The 18,286-nt window shown below is 29.7% G+C and overlaps 1 protein-coding gene across 4 annotated transcripts in view; it reads right to left on the bottom strand.

Moving 5' to 3' along the window:
• Positions 1-18,286, bottom strand: part of LOC103575791 (uncharacterized) — a 92,830-nt gene that overhangs the window by 42,619 nt on the left and 31,925 nt on the right. Inside the window, exon 1 of one of the 4 annotated variants that reach the window (XM_053739895.1) lies at positions 2,783-4,737. The exons of 2 other annotated variants lie outside the window; for them this stretch is intronic. The gene's annotated coding sequence lies outside the window, so the exon portion shown is untranslated. Of the gene's footprint in view, positions 1-1,153; positions 1,253-2,782; positions 4,738-18,286 lie in introns of those variants that run through there. One more of the 4 variants, XM_053739900.1, reaches the window with a different exon arrangement.

The raw sequence follows: 18,286 nt of genomic DNA on the forward strand, positions 1-18,286 counted from the left end.
ATAAACAATAGTAAAAATATTAATTTTACACAAGATTTAGTTTTGTTTAAATTAATAACAATAATACCTGGTGATTGCCAAAATATAATTTAACTAGTTATACACTTTTACCACTAAGGATAAATTTTGTTAGATAATTATCGCAACATTAAAACACCGTACTCAACTCGGGAAATAATGTAACTAGAAAAAATTATTTATATTCAATTTAATATAAACTAATATAATTTAATTTAGTTAATACTATTAATCTTAATATTGAATAAAATAATTAATTATTCCAATTGGAATAATCCCAAAATTAATAAATAATAACAATATTTTTATTTCTTATTTTATCTCTCAGCACCTGTGAGAGAGCAAGATACGGAATTTTTCCTTACTCTGGGATAAATAAATCAAAATAAAAAAAGTAAAGTTACTTAATTATTTTTAAATGATAATAAATATAAATAATAGTAAACATAAATAATAATGCTTAATATTCTTACAAATATTTCAAGTGAAAACAAAAAAATAATTTTACTACTTTGGGGAATTTTCACCCAAGTGATGATGTCAGTACTTGAGGAATTTACTCAAGTACTGTATGCGCTCTATAGATATATATATCTATAGATATATATATACTTATGTATTATAACGGTGGGCCCCGGCTACTTCGTGTCCAGTAGCCACGAACCACAGTTAAATAATTTCCCGATTAAATAATTAATTAATAATAAATTATTAAATATAAATATAAATTATAATTGTTATATTGTTGGTTCTAGAACGCGGGAAATAGATCTCAGAGATGGGTCGATTCATTTTGATCGGACACGTGTCTGAAATTAAACTTATTCTATAAGACACTGGTGATGAAAGTACATTTTTTAGAGACTTAATTCAATTATTATATATAATCAATTTTATTTAACCAAATCCCCAAATATGTACAAAATTCCGCTTTATATAAATTTAATTTCTTTTCGAAATAAATTAAGTGTTCAGTAACAATAAAGTAAATTTATTTAACGCGCAATTATTTAATGGACACGGGAAAAATATAAAATCTAATAATTATTCACGCTAAATTCGTGTTGAAGAGAGAGATATAAATAGTAATAATTTTATTATAAATCTTATCTGGATTTTATTGAGTACGACGTACTGGTGGTATCGGACGCCGCTGCATCTTGGACCTTCACCGTGGATCTTGTTTAGGTTCCTGGGCTGCTTACAGGCTGGACACTCTGGGCAGATCACTCAGATAAAACTTCACGACAATGAGAGTGGTTTTCTAAACCAGTTTATAATTTACGAAAATATAATTTAAATTTTCAAAGTTTTTCTTATAAGAACAATGAACACTGACTTAGACGTAGTTGTATAATCGAGCACTTGAACTTGAGTGTCGTCTCTGATCGAGATGTCTTAGGTCCCAACCTCCGATGACCCCTACCTAATTATGCGCACATGACCGATTTACGGTCACCTGCTGCGCGAAATCCCGTGTGGTCTAGCGCCTAACTCAGCCGAACTCAGCAATCAGGCTGTAATGAGATAGAGAGCGAAAGACCAAATTCAGATAGAGACAGCGAGAGAGCCGCACTCTCACGTCGTATACCAACGCTGCCCGGTTATAGTATGTCTACCGGTAACGTTTACTTACGTTGTATATGTTTTATATGTATATATATAGAAATCTCTGGATATATTTAACAATATAAAAAAAGGAATTATCCAACTATAATTAACAGTAATTATTTATAATAAATACCATGTATCATTCAGTTAGTAAATACAAATAAATTAATTTGACTCGTCGCGGCGACCAACAACTACCGGGGGAAGTTATCACATGAAAATATATACGGCGAAAGAAATTCAAAGTACTTACTCAAAAATCTCCAATAACTCAGCAAAATAAATACTATTAAAACAAGTATTAATTAATTCACCCGGTGAATTATAGCGACTACAATAGCTTTATTATTAATAATCCACCAATCTATCAATAAAACTTCAAAATTTTTACTTGGACAACGTCCGTGCGTACTTCTAGTCCGTATCTTTCTAATTTAATTACTCTATCCTCCACCTGTTGGTCGTCGCCCACGTGGCGCGCCTATCGCCCTTAATTACTATTATGATTATTTCTACTAGCCCTGGGCCTAGTTTTAAATTATAAATATAAATTATAAAGATAATTTCTCGACACCTGAATGATACATGAATAATTAATTTTATGTATCAACTATTTATTCATAACATATGCATGTTTTTATTTTATCTAATAAATGATATAATAATTATTTAAAAATCATAGAATTGACGTCGGGAATATAGCCAGGGTATTGATTTTCCCCTACCCGGCGGTCAATATTTTTCCAAACATCAACTGACATCCTTAGTCGGATGACAAGTTTAATAAAAATAATATGTTAAATAAATGTTGGGGCATAATGTTACGCTGGATTATGCATCCCAACTGTTTCGAAATCATAAACAAAAACTTATAAATAACAAAAATCAATTGTTTGTATTTTTAAATTATAAAATAAAATTATTTTGCACACGTGCTTTCTTATACGCTGCGCGCATGCGCCAGCACTGTGCACGGACTGCCGTCTCCATCGGCGAAATGGCGGAATGCCCGCGTAACGATTCAAATTTAAACGTTAAATTAAAATATTTAACTTACAACTAATTAAAAATAAAATAATCTTGATTCGTTACGTGAGAACTGTACACAATTTATTAGCCATATGCTTAGATTTATCATCATTACTCGACTCACCAGTAACGTCTATTTCAGAGACATTGTCATCTATAAAGTTACCATGATCAGCTCCTTAAGATATATCTGCATCTCTCGAATTATTATTACTATCTGTCCTACTTCGCTCAGTAAATTCCGTATCCATTTTTTCAGACTCTGTCTCAAGAACGGTACTACACAACTCAGCAGCATTGTCATAACTGTCAAACTCATCACTAGTGGCACTATCATCACAATTAATTTTATTTTTTATTTCCCCTTTCGTCGTATTTACGTTTGTCCCAAATAAATTCATTGCACCGTCGATTGAGTTTAAATGTATTTTTAAATATGCGTCAATCCTTTTATTAGTTTCATTATTACATATATAATGCTTTAGGTCTTTGAAATACTCTTCATTTGATGAAGAACTTGCCGTTTTGATAGTATTCAATGATTTTATTTTATCTGTATAGAATAATGTAGGAATAACAGCTGTCCACAATAGGGAATATTTACATAATTTTAATAATTTTTTAGAAAAATCCAAATTAAAAAATTCATTTAATACAGTGCCTATCTGTTTTGTTTGATACTTTTTTTGCATTTTATTTGAATATGTTTCTATTGGTCTCGTACTTTTTTTTTGACATTTTTATTTTTATTATCAACTTCTTCTCCATCTAATTTTTGATCATCTACAGATGACAAGTCAACAAAAATGAAAGTATCAGAAGATTTAGGAAATTCTTTATCTGTCTTCATTAAATCCTTCAAATAATTATAGCTATTCTTACAAGAATCATAATATTTAGCGTTTGCTACTATTAATACGTGTGTTAATAATAATTTAAATTCTTTGAAAGTTTTCACCCACATTAATTTATCCACACATCGAACATAAAATTCTTTGTGCGGTCGTTTATTTTTCAAACATGGCCATGCTATCACAAATTTAATTAAGTGTGCTATATCAATCCTTAGAATAGTCTGTTTGTTAATAACGGTTTCATTGGTAATAAGTTGATTAAAACATTCATCAACGTACTGTTTAAGTGAGACATTATTGAATGATAAGGCCGACGCATTAAGCAATGCGAGTGAAAAATCAGATACTATTTGTTTAGGTAAAGCAATCCCAAATCTCATCCATTCTCTAATCCAATATGATAACGTGTTAGCATCATGTTTTTCAGTTACAAATTGACAAAGGGGCAATGGCTTGTGGTTGTATGAAGTTATAATTTGATATAAAAAAATTACTCGTTAAGACTGATCGATTGCTGGGATTTTCTTTATTAAGCCCGCTGTGGCATCGATACAAATACTCCCAATTTTATCCTCTTTTATGAATTTGTTATACATATAGATTTGTATTGGTCGCCTGTACATCACGTAGACCTTATCGATAGCAATTTCTCGCAGGCTTTCAGAATGGTCTGGATTATTTTTCATTTCCAAAATAGCAAGAATTGGATGGGAAAAATTTTTTAAATCTAGTTTTTTTACTTTGTCTTGGTATTTAGCAGTATACGATACACCTGCATCATAAAGATCAGCTGTTACTTGATCGCCAAACTTCATTCTCCTGCGAGCTTCATCATGTTGATAGGCGTATACTGAGGTAGCTCTTGTTTTATTTACTACTATTTCTCGATTAGGACCACGCAATTGTCGCTTTTTTTATGAGTAATGGAACTTGTATCATATGTTGAAACTTGGATGTTGATACCATCAGTATCGGGAGGAGAATTGCTGACTAAATTGATTTCATTTGAACACTCAGCGCAATAACCTTTTATGCGTAAAAAAGTGTCGTCATTGTCATAAATTTTTGCAGAGTTAAACGAAAACGGACAAGGCAGCTTGAAGCTCTTCAAAAGAGAATAATAAATTTTATCCGTCCAACCAGGCTCAAGTACTCTGTAATCTCTGTCATCGTATTTTTTAAATTTGAGATCTAATTTATTCCATTAATCAAAATTCAAATGGAATATTTTATCGATGATAGAGAGGGTTTGAGATACTTTAATTGGCCAAACAGAATTATCTTTTTTTCGTTGTTTTTTTTTTTTTTTTTTTTTTTTTTTTTTCGTTTAGTACCTACAAACCCATGTATCTTTCCTGAAACTTGCTGACGATTTTCGGTAATATATACCCAAATATAATGTTTATTCATCTTGGGTAATATTTTTGATGCTTGTTCCCAAATTGGATCATCGTAGGTCAAATAATGACCATCAGATATGAAATTCCACTCTTTTAATGTTTCATAAATATGTTAAGGAGTATATACCGGTGGTTTCAGCATATTAGTTACACTATTATATTAGTCCATTTAAAATCTGAAAAAATAAAAAAAATACTTCATTTCATGATTTCATAAATAATTTGTTAAATATTGCTTTATTTACGAGTAGGCAATTAAATTACTAACAAAGTATTCAATAATGAAATATTTAATTTAAAAGATTAAAAAAAAATAAAATTAATTATTATTTTACTTTTATCTTCCACTTTTTTTAAAGCATAAAAACATATTACAGATAATTAATTAAAATATTTATTCATACTTTTATAATAAATATCTTACCAAAGATGTCACTGTGAGCCAAGAAAAATATTTCCGACGTTAAATATAATAATATAAATAAGCATTTATTCACAAAATAGAACTAATCAATTGTATTAATTAAGCACACTGTACACATGTATCATAGGTTATGTGTCTTTACCCAATATAAATACACCATACAGTTGAATAAAAGCTATTATTAATTGTTTTTAATTAAGCATATCTTCCAGTTCTGCTTAAAAAATACTACTGATTTCAAACTACAAACGACCATAAGAGTAGTCATTCACCGTATTTGTTTGTAGTGACGTTAGCTTCCGTGATAATATTAGGACTTCGAGAACTTATACTAGTAGGTAGCAATATTGTTATGAAAACGGTCGTAACCTATCCAAAATTAATTGTAGTTGATTGTAGTACTAGAAAAAAATTAACACTTTTTATCGGCTATTATTCATTGTGTTTAAATAAGCATATCATCCAGTCCTGCTTAGAAAGTACTACTGATTTCAAAGCTACAAACGACAATCACAATAGTCATTCATCGCATTTATTTTTAGCGACGTTAGCTACTGTGAGGATATTAGGGCTTCGAGAATTTATACTAGTAGGTAGCAATATTGTTATAAAAATGGTGGTAACCTATTTAAAATCAATTGTCTTGGATTGCAGTAGTAAAAAAAATTAAGACGTTTTATCGGCTATTATTAATTGCTTATAAATAAGCATATCTTCTAATCCCAATTAGAAAAAAATGCTGATTTTGTAGCTACAAATGATAATAAGAAACTTCAGTCATTCACCGTATTTGTTTGTAGTGACGTTAGCTTCCGTGACTATATTATGAAATCGAAAATTCATACTAGCAGGTAGCAATATTGGTAGAAAAATGATGGTAACCTATCTAAAATTAATTGTAGTTGATTGTAGTAATAGACAAAAAATTAACGTTTGTTATAAACTATTATTAACCGTTTTGAATGAAGCATATCTTCTGATCCCGATTAGAAAAAACTGCTGATTTTGTAGCTACAAATGATAATAAGAAACTTTAGTCATTCACCGTATTTGTTTGTAGTGACGTTAACTTCCGTGATAATATTAGGGCTTCGAGAACTTACTCTAGTAGGTAGCAATATTGTTATGAAAACGGTAGTAACCTATCCAAAATTAATTGTAGTTGATTGTAGTACTAGAAGAAAATTAACACTTTCTATCAGCTACTATTAATTGCTTTTAAATAAGCATATCTTCCAGTCCTGCTTAGAAAATACTACTGATTTTAAAACTACAAATGACCATAAGAGTAGTCATTCACCGTATTTGTTTGTAGTAACGTTAGCTTCCGTGATAATATTAGGGCTTCGAGAATTTATACTAGTAGGTAGCAATATTGTTATGAAAACGATAGTAACCTATCCAAAATTAATTGTAGTTGATTGTAGTACTAGAAGAAAATTAACACTTTTTATCGGCTATTGTTAATTGTTTTTAAATAAGCATATCTTCCAGTCCTGCTTAGAAAATACTACTGATTTCAAAGCTACAAATGACCATAAGAGTAGTCATTCACCGTATTTGTTTGTAGTAACGTTAGCTTCCGTGATAATATTAGGGCTTCGAGAATTTATACTAGTAGGTAGCAATATCGTTATAAAAATAGTGGTAAACTATTTTAAATTAATTCCAGTGGATTGTAGTAGTGGTAAAAAATTAACACTTCTTATCAACTATTATTAACTGTTTTGAATGAAGCATATCTTCCGGTCCCACTTAGAAAAAAACTGCTGATTTCGGAGCTACAAACGACAATAAGAATAGTTATTCACCGTATTTCTCTGTAGTGATGTAAGCTTATGTGATAATATTCATGAATATTCCATGCTGTTTATTTTCTATTAATAATTACAATAATTATAATCTTCTGATCCTACCGCTTGATGCTTTTCAAAAACACTATGGACCAAATACTTCATACAATCAATAATTAGAGTTATCAAATCGCAGTTATTCCTAAGCTGATTGATTTTTTTATCATGTAGCTTCCATTGCGAGACTGTAATTATTATTATTTTATTTTTTAATTTTTTATTGTCACCAAATTTTATCACAGCTTCTACAGTCTACAAACAAATTTTGGTGATTTCCACAACGTCTCATATCGATTTTCAGGTTATTTCTTGTAGTATTTTCCACTATTGAATATGATATCCTAAGTTTTAAAGTTATGAACACATTGATTACGCTACAATCATTATCATCGTTAGTAGTTTCGGAACCATTATTTTTTTTTTTTACAAACTATGTTAGACTGGTTTTTCCGTTGGATTCGAAGTTTAATACCTTTTTTCGGATATTGCATACTACTACAAAAGTCTACTAATGATTCTAGAATGATTACAACTCTTTTCATGACTCAAAAATGAATATTTAATTATTTGTTCGTAGTGCTTTTATTTTCTAGGGTTAAAATTGTTACTACAAAAAAAAAGTCCACTACAATTATTTTTACCGTTTGTAGATAAGAATCGCGTAAAATTTGTTCAATTACGTTCAAGTCGAGTTCCTGGTTCAGACTGCTATTTGTTGATTACTTTAATAAAATTAATTAATTGTTATGGAAGTCATTTATAGTATAAGTTAATTATTAATTATAAAAATTAAGAGTAAAACGTTTTGTTATTTCTAGAATAATTAATTCATGCCATTTTCTTTAGTTATGATACATTAAAACAAAAACAAATGTTTTTAATTTATTCATTTTCATAATTATTAACTGGTTCAGCAATAAATAATTGATCACCTGTGTTGATACAAAAACAAACAGATATTAAATTATCAACTGGGAGAGCGACTACATTTTCGGTCTCAAAGCACTTATATAGATAAGACAATGTTAATAATTTAACAGGGTCTGAAAATAATTCTGTTTGCAGTAAAGTAATTATTGCAAAATGTTTTTCAGGACACTGACAGTTATTAATTTTTTTACATTCACATTTATTATCAATAATTTTTATAAAAGAATAAATAACTCTAAAGCATTTTTTACTTGAATATTTAAATACAACATAAGAGGAATCATTTTCCAATTTCTCTTTATAATTTTATGATATAAATAACATTCCGTTTACTAGTAATCGAAAATACTGTAAATAAAAAACTCCTTGAACATGTAAATTATTTAAGCTTTTTGTAATAATGCTGTCTTCTTTTAAATTAAACTCAGTGTAAATACCAACTGTGCTAAAATTATCGAAACGTTCTATTATTTTCACTTGCTTCTTACGACTTTTAGCGAAATCACGTATTGGTCCTTCTGGTAAATTTTGTACTCTCGAATTTAGTAATAAATTTTGCCAATACATATTGACAATTTGAGAATCTGCATTAGTTGGGCCATGCATATCTTTAACCATTAAACCATTTAAATTTTCAAATGAGAAACAAGAGTGTCCCCACAATGGTCCTAATGAAAAAACTTTACCACCAATATGTAGTAATATGTGAGAATTAATAGAACACAATTTTTCATCGTATAAATCGGGAAATAACTTAACATATAAACGTAATTTTTTTTTGGCTACATTGACCATCGCCCTTGAAACGGAATTGCCATTTAAAATAGTGACAGATGAGATCAAAACCATATAATGACTTAAATATTCAGGTGTCATGATACCAGATAATATTGGAAGTGAGTAATAAAAAAACAGTTCATATACTCAGATGCTTTCCATGTAGCAAAACTAGTAATTTTATCGCTTAATCGGTGGACGAATCGAGGAACTTGAATTTTCTGAAATTTATCGTCAATTACATCAATTACTTGTCGCAAAGAAAATGGAGCTGCACCGTTTTCAGCGTCAAACCATAAGTGCATTAATTTTTTTGTATTGCCTTCATAAATGCAATGCCTGGAATCAATCGCAGTGCCAGCAATAAAATCAGGCATTATTTTCGAAAAAGCACAAGGTCCTTTGACACCTTTAATTATGTCTTTCGTTTTTATAGCTTTGTCAGCATATTCTAATGTACTTGCCAATTTTCTTAAAGGTGGTTAAGATATATATTTATATATATGCGAGTGACCTCCTGTTTTAAGTTTGAGTGTCTCACCAAGTTATTCACAATCCACACAACCATAACTACCATTAAACATCGTCACATTCAGTATTGCAGACTTCGCTGGCAGATCAGCTGTACCACTCAGCAAAACAGCTTTTACATTCCACGTTTTATTAATATCGTGTATGTATATACTTCTATCTCCTACATAAAGTTTTTGAAATTCTGAGTAAAAAGAATCGATGAAATAATTATAATCTAGCTTTACTAAGCCAAACCACAACCCAGCCAAAAGTGTGTTTTCTTTCAGGATTCTCTTACTATAAGGCAGTTCATTTATTCGGAGATAGAAGGGATTTAAGCTGAATTTAGTTGACAAATGGTGATACATCATCAATATACCACGTGAACGAAATATTATACGGACTGGCAAGGAAGCCATTTTTCCAATGCTCTTGATACAGGCTACTATCATAGATGTTTACAATAGATGTATCACATTCTTTCTGCCTATTAAAACGATGCTGTAGTTGTTGGAAAAAATCCTGCCTGCTAAATAGCTCTTCTAATTGATCATAAATAGAGAGCTGCAAAAAATATGCGACCTCTGTTTGATCTTTACATGAAGAGCATTTTTGATTCACGGATTCCAAAGGACTCAAACAATTAGCACAGTAATATGTTTTATTGGCATTACTTTAAAGACGTATTTGTTGAAAAAATATAAGTTATTTTTCTGTAGTTCTTGAGAAGGACAATGAAATTTGATTGCTTCCATGGTATCAGAGATACATGATTGATTCAAATTATGTTTTAAAAGCATTGATAAAACTATTGAATTACTTTGCTTAATATATAGTGCAGATCCTTTGTAAAGTGGCTTTAAATAATGATTATCGTCGAGACCCTCAACACTATCGTTATGAATTACATTTAATGCATTATCTTTATTATTTATCATTTCAAAGTCATTTTCTGTACTATTTTCTGAAAACTCACCTTCGCTATTATGGATAGACTTATACAAATCGGAGTTCTCTTGGTCAGTTAAACTCAAATTTTCTGATGACTGCTTGTTACACTTACTAAAATTCGAAGAATCAGCACTGTCTGCCCTCGCGGACTTGGAATCACTGTGAAATCACAGTGAATTCACTTTCACCGTAATTTGACGGCGTATTTACGGTGATTTCATAGTGAATTCACAGTGATTTTGTGCCATTTTGTCATTGTGATTTAGTAGTGATTTCACTGTGATTTTACTGCGAGTTTACAGTAAATTTATGGTGATTTCATCATGATTTCACAGTAAATTAATGCTGATTTCACAATGTTTTTACAGTAAAGTAATGGTAATTTTACCATGATTTCACAGTAAAGTAATGGTGATTTCACAGTAAATCAATAGTGTTTTTACCATGATTTCGCAGTGAATTAATGACGATTTCACCATGATTTCACAGTAAATTAATGGTGATTTCACCATGATTCCACAGAAAATTTATGATGATTGGCCTATAGTTTCATGGTGATTTTAGAATAGCAAATAAAAAGTTGTTCAAACATTCTTCAACTTTTTTTGAATAAACAGAATATTTGTGTCATGATGGCTATTTTTAATTTTTGTTTGTATTCTTTGTTTTTTATTTCAAAGTTCTCTGAACACTTAAAAATTTTCAAGATGTGTTTTGAGAAATAAGTTTAATGGAAAAAATTACAAAGAGCTTCAAAGTTTGATATTATAGAATGACAACAAAAAAATAAAAAATGGTAGTCATTGAAAATTTTTGTTTTTTCTTTTATTTGAAAAAAAAAATGATGGTAGGTTTTAATAATTTTTTTGTATTTTATTTCCACAGTGAATTTCCAGTAAACTTACAGTAAATTCACAGTGAATTCACTGTAAGTTCATTGGAAATTCACTGTGAATTCACTAATATTCACTGTAAATTTACTGTATATTCACTGTGAATTTACTGTAAGTCTACTGGAAATTCACAGTGGATTCACTGTAAATTGGCTGTGGTATCACACTAAAATCACTGCAATACCACTGTGAGGTAACTATGAATCGACTGTGATAACATAATAAGATCACTGTGAAACCACTATCGAATCACTGTGAGATAACCATAAAACTACAGTGACCGAATGGCACAAAATCACGGTGATTTCACTGTAATTTCATCATGGTCTCACAATGTTTTTACTATAATCTCACTGTGATTTCACTGTGATTTTACAGTGATTCCAGATCTGCGAGGGTGATGAAGGCATATCGAGAACTGAATATAAATTATCAATGACAGTATAATTTTTTGGTGATTCACTTCGATTTCTTTTAGACTTTAGAGATATGCTTCTCTAAGTTGTAATAAATTTAAAATTATCAGTTGGTAGAAACTGCGTTGATGTGTTTCTAAAAAAATATGTATATTACGAGATTATTATCATACACATTTTATTAAAAATAAAAAAAAAAAGTTAGGTAGAGTAAAAACCAATAACTTACGGTTCATTGTGCATACTTTTATTATTATTTTGTAAACTTAATATATTTATTTTTTCCGTATTGACTTTGTTCACTAAATCTTTTTCTCATCTTGAGAGCTTATATACTTTTCTGTAATCAACATAATTAAAATTACCCTGCTTAAAAAATCCAATAGATTCTTATAGCCGAAGTATTAGGCCCTATACTTAACTATAGCACTTCTCATAGAACTTATTCATTCTTATAAAATGTCTATGGGAATTTATAAGAAACTATTGGATTCTATAAGATTTTCTTAACAGGGTAGTACATATAATTATTATATATTATGAAATACAAACAGGATTTTAATATAGTTACAAATTACTTACCAAACTTATCCTAAAACTGATTGAATTTTATTTAATATTTAATTTTCAAAAGTTTAGGGCTATAGATTTATTGTAGGTTATGTGATTATAAACAATATGAAGTATAAACATAAATTTTCATTCTAGATTTAAATGACTTCATATATTTTTTATTGCTTGATATCGATAAGAATTTATTTATTAATTTTTTTAACAATTGAAAATAATTTATTGAAGCTTAATATGAAACTGATCGAGTTGTAAGTACGCATGAATTAACTAGGGTTTCCTGTTTCTCGTGGTAAACGGTAAGTTATCTAGATTTTTTACGCAACCAACAGATTATTGTTTTTTTTTTTTTCAAGTTAAAGATAAAAAGTCTTTTATTGAGTAAACATACATAGCCAATAGAGTTTTTGTTTGATACAAATTTCAGCCAAATCATCTGAAACGTTTTTAAAATTTAAGTTGGTATGATACTGACGCTACTTCTACGCCATTTTTTGTTCCATTGTGTACTGCTATACAGACGAAATACCTTCAAGTTTTTTTATTTATTAACTAATTCATTTTTTTTATGGTTAATATTGTTTTATGATTTATAACATTGATTTGAACAATTTTAATTATGAGATACGCATTAATTTATTGAATAATAGATAGTAAAACTGATGTAATTCCAGCATCAAAAATACCAATAAATGATCGGAAAGAGGGGGCTCTAACCTCTTTGACTTGGCTTGATAAAAAAAACCAACTCTTTAAAAAAACATTCTGCTAAAGTTTTGAAATTAGGTGGTAAGTATTTAATCGTATAGATTATAAAATAATACTTAATAATAAAAAGGAACAAGTGAATTACTGTACTTTTTAAACTAATAGATAGCCGGTCACCTTTAGAGAAGTTGCTAGTTCATGAGACCGGAAGACTTAACGGCTCAACTATGCAAAAAGCATTTACTAAGGAAGTAATAAATGAAAAAAAAGAATTGAAAGAGAAAAAAAAAACAAGAGTTCTACAAAAATTAAACTGGCTCGAAATGAAGACCCTGTTTAGAAAATCTCATAAAATCCAATAGATCCTCATACATTCCTATAGAAATTTTATAAGAATGAATGAGTTCTATGAGAAGTGCTATAGTTAAGTATAGGGCCTTATACATACAGCTACAAGAATCTATCGGATTTTTTAAGCAGGGGAACTTCATAACAAACCGACAATTTTTAACGGGTCTCGGACTGTCGAACAAATCGAAACAGCACGTGAAGATTCCGACATTGAATTATCTCTATAGTCAACTTAAGTGACAGTGATGACAAAGAAAATGATTGTAAAGAAAATATAATCGGCAAGGAAATAATGCATGCAATGTGCCTGCCTACATGTAGGTGTGATTAAATTCAGGTATAAGCATCCATACCCATGTAGGAACTTACAAGCTCTGACAGCGGGGCTAAGCACGGACCAAGACTGGGCAACTTAGCTCTGGCTTCCCAATGTCGGCCCTAGCTTAGATCCAGTCGTGGGCAACCTAGCGCTGGCTTTCCATCCTTGGCCCGAGATTAAACCAGAACTAGTAAGCCCAGCTCTGGCTTCCTAGTGTCGGCCCTAGCTAAGGCCCAGTCGTGGGCAACCTAGCGCTGGCTTTCCGCTGTTGGCCCCAAACGAGACCCAGTCATGGGTAACCCTGCTCTAGCTCTTCAATATTGGCCCAAGCTTGAACCAGAACTAGTTCACCGAGCTCTGGGTTTCCACGGTAGACCCTAGCTAGGACCCAGCTATGAATAACTTCTACCCATACAGGAAGCCCCCGAGTTGAACGACGGGACCATGCCTGGGACATTATTGGGAAGCCCGTCTTGGCAAACCTATACTGTCCCATGCCTGGGCCATAACTGGGTAATTAGTATTGGCCATTCCAATGATTACCCAGGCTTGGGCCAAGACTAAATACCCTAGCTTTGGCCAACCCTAGAGTCACCCTAACATGGGCCAAGATTGAATAACCTAGCCTCGGCCGTTGGATGGTTACCCTAACATCGGCCAATACTAGATAACCTAGCCTTGGCCAAGCCGAGAGTCACCCTAACTTGGGAATTATGGTGGTAGAGTAAGATAATTAAGCTGGGTTCTTGATAAATAATCAATTAAATTTAATAAATTTTATTTTAAAAAATTATGTAATTATAATATAAATAATACGAAATTATTTTTTTCTTTCTTAATCGAAAATATAAATTAAATTGCTCTTTATATTTCATAAAACCGAGTGGTTGTAGTAAAATGAACAAGTAGAACATATAAAAGTTTCAATTGAACGTTAGTAGGTTCGTCCAGTAGCCAGCGTTCAAACCCAATAATCAGAAGGACGGCAGTTCGCGCCCAGAGCCCAGCAGAATTTTCACCGAGTTTTTTTCACGTTATTTACTTCACTTAAATAGTTTAAACGTTAATGATCACAAACTCTAGTACTTTAATAATAATAAATTTTTTTTTTAATTGAATTTATGTGTTTTTTCGATGCATGGGCCAAGTCTGGCAACCAAGCATGGGCCAGGTCTGGCAAGCAAGCATGGGTCAGGTCTGACAACCAAGGTTGGGCCAGGTCTGGCAAGCAAGCATGGGTCAGGGCTGGCAACCAGGCTTGGCACCCAGTTATCATTCCAGACTTCTACCAAGGCTGGAACAAGGCTGGCTTACAAGCTTGGCCCAGAGTTCAACATAGTTGAACCAAGCCTGAGCCAAGCCTGGGCCCGTCGTACTTTCCTGTCTGGGTATTTTTAGCCTAAAATTTTTGATATTATTTTTTAGTATCCCGTGAATTTATGGAGTCAATGAGAAATTGGATGAGCTTTTTGGAATACAATTATGAAAATCAAAACTTTCCGGAAATAAATATAAAACAACTTGATGAGCTGGTAAATAGAAATTTTTTATATATTTTATTTCGAATAAGCTTTCATACTTAGGACCAAACCTTATTTATTTTTTTGTTTACTTATATTTAAATTTTAATTAAAGAATTATTATTTATTGAATAGATTATTTTATAAAATTAAATTAAAGTTAAATATTAAATTTTATATAAAATTTTTATTTTATATATAATTAAAAGTATACTGTTAAGTATACTTAGAGTTGAGCCAAATACGCCACGACTTTAAATACGGCGAAACACGCTACGACTTTGGCTGAAAAGCCACACGTATTTGGAGGGAATCATCTACTCAAATACATGGCGTACTTGTGAACATATCATTTGCATTTGCGACGACTTTTACGCACTCAATTAAAAAATATATGCAATTGAGTCAACATACTAGAGACAATACTCAAAGTTAATGTAAAAAATGATGATATTCTATCTATGTTTTTTTAATTTGAGTAAACTTACATTTAGTCGTAAGAATATAATTTTTTTTCAACTCGATTGCTTTATATCTTTCTTCTAAAACACCGTAAATTGTACAAAATTCATACAACGTTACTGTAATTTATTCAAGTTGTCGAGTCATTAATGATCGATCTTGCATCAAAATAATACTTTATAGAATAGAATGGAACCAGAGTGTATCCAGAGTAAATGAATACTGAAAAAATTTTTTTTTTAAATTTACCGAAATTTGTTATTTTTTAGATTATTCAAGAGCGTTTATTGAAAACAAAAATTACATTTTCTATTACCTGAAACGTACTTTATATTTCTGGATTATAAAAAAAAAAATTATCCAAGGAAACAAAAATAGACATTTTGTTGTCACAATGTAATATAGAATATACTATATTACCATCAAAAGAGGCACTTGTCACTAGGTCGGACGACAGAGGAGTAGCCGTGCCAGAATTGTTTTCAAGTACGGAATATAAGAACTCTGAAATATATATCTAACCAGGAACAGCACAGAAGGTTGCGTGCGATCTAGTGGCGAACACTGAACCACTCCTACCGCTGCTTATTCGAGTTCGGTGTCTTATAATAAACATTTATAAAAAAAAATATATTAAAAATACATAAAAAGTAGATAAATATATATAAAATATGTATCAAAAGTAAATTATTAATAGTTAACTTTTGGCCGATTTTTGTATATATTTTGAATGTTATTTAAATATTTTTAAAATAGATTTTAAGGTGTATAAGAAACATATATTTAAAAACATATAAATATTATATTAATAATATAATTCAAGTATTAAAAAAAATATAATTATGAAAATATGAAAAATATATTTTTAATTTAACTAACAACATAAGAAAAAAAATATAATAAAATGATATATTTTTTATGTATTTGAAATATCTTTTCTTTATATTTTCATGCATGTATTTTTTATATATTATAAGATATAAGAAAAAGGAAGGCAAAATAGGGTACCCCGAAAATCTCATAAAAAAAAATTCTTTATTTTAAATGTTTTTTAAGCCTTCTAAAATCATTTTTGTAAATATAATTGATCATTGTTTTGAATGTTTTTTGTCAAACTTTTTTAAAAACCGAAAGTATCAGTCAAAAAATGTTAATGAGATTTGTTTTATGATAAAAACCATTGAAAAATTTTTAATTTTGTCTTGCACCTAATAATTATGTTAAATGTAATTTTTCTTTATGAAAATTACTTACAAGAAAATGTAAGTAATGTAATTTTATTTAATGTAATCGAATTTATTTAATATTCAGAAATTTTTTTTCTTTGTACTTTTTTTTTAAGGTACCCTACTTTGCCCGCAAAAATGAAATTTTTTTTTTTAAAGGTCTCTGAAAATTATTTCGAATATTTACTTTGAATAGGCGAGACCGGGGCAAGAAGGCCCACCTCCAAAATAAACCAAAATTTTTTTTTCTTGTTTTCTTTTGATTATCACAAATTCAGATTATTTACTCATTTTTAGCCCTATACATGAAACTAGGGGCAAAATGAACCACTCAAAAATTCTAAAAAAAAATGTATTTCATATTATTATAACCTAGTCATGATTAATTGAATCGAAATATCATTTTTTGACTAATTCTATGAATTTGGAGTAAAATAGAGCATTTGAAAAAGTTAAAAATACCAATAATCAATTTTTTATTCAATAGAAAAATAAATATTAATCAATTAAGTTATTTTTTATTAAATAACTTTTAATTTATTCATATAATTTGTTATAGAATCCAATAGAACAATTATAATTATTATATGTAACATTATGAATATTATATTTCTAAAATTAACAACATTAACTATTAAAATGTAACAAAAATACTCTCTTAGATATTAAATTTAATTTAAGTGTATTATAAATTAATCCTCACAATATTCACAAATGTACATATCGGAAAAATATTCGTCAACTCCTGCACAGGTATCATGAGCCTATTCTTTACATTTTTGAAATTGAATTCATTGATTCTTGTGATTCCGAATATAGTCCATGACAGGAGAGACAGTAACAATCGTTTGGAAAAAAATTAAAACACTCAATTTCTTTCTACAGAAGTGAACAAATTACTCGTAATATATCAAAAAAGGTTATTTTGAATAATATAAAAGTAAATACAGTTGTTAAAGAGAAAAATATAAATATTTATAACACGGGAAATTTTTTTACATAAAAAAAAAAAAATTTTTTTTCATTTTTTTTAGGAGGGGGCCGTCTTGCCCCAAAAGAAAAAAAATTTTTTTTTCAGGAGCTTTACCAAAATTTTGGTGAATTGAGTTAAAGTTGGACGAGAGTAAATCGACTTGATGGTTAAAAGCCACAAAGAATAATAATCGGCTTAGGTGGGCCGTCTTGCCCCGGTCTCCCCTATCATTGAAAAAAAAAAAATTAACTGTTTTTGAATTCTCAATAGCTTAGTATTTTCTTCAGTGCTCCGTTTTGCTCCTTCTATCCTTTTTTTAGTATATTTGAGTTACATTTAAAATATGTAAAATATATACGAAAATCGGCCAAAATTTAGCTATTAGAAATGCATTTTTTACACATATTTTATATTTATTTATATAATTTTTATGTATTTTTACTAATTTTTTTTTATACTGAAAATATATATTTTCTATATTTTAATAT

This window comes from Microplitis demolitor, chromosome 1, assembly GCF_026212275.2.
Source record: "Microplitis demolitor isolate Queensland-Clemson2020A chromosome 1, iyMicDemo2.1a, whole genome shotgun sequence".
Lineage (NCBI taxonomy): Eukaryota > Metazoa > Arthropoda > Insecta > Hymenoptera > Braconidae > Microplitis > Microplitis demolitor.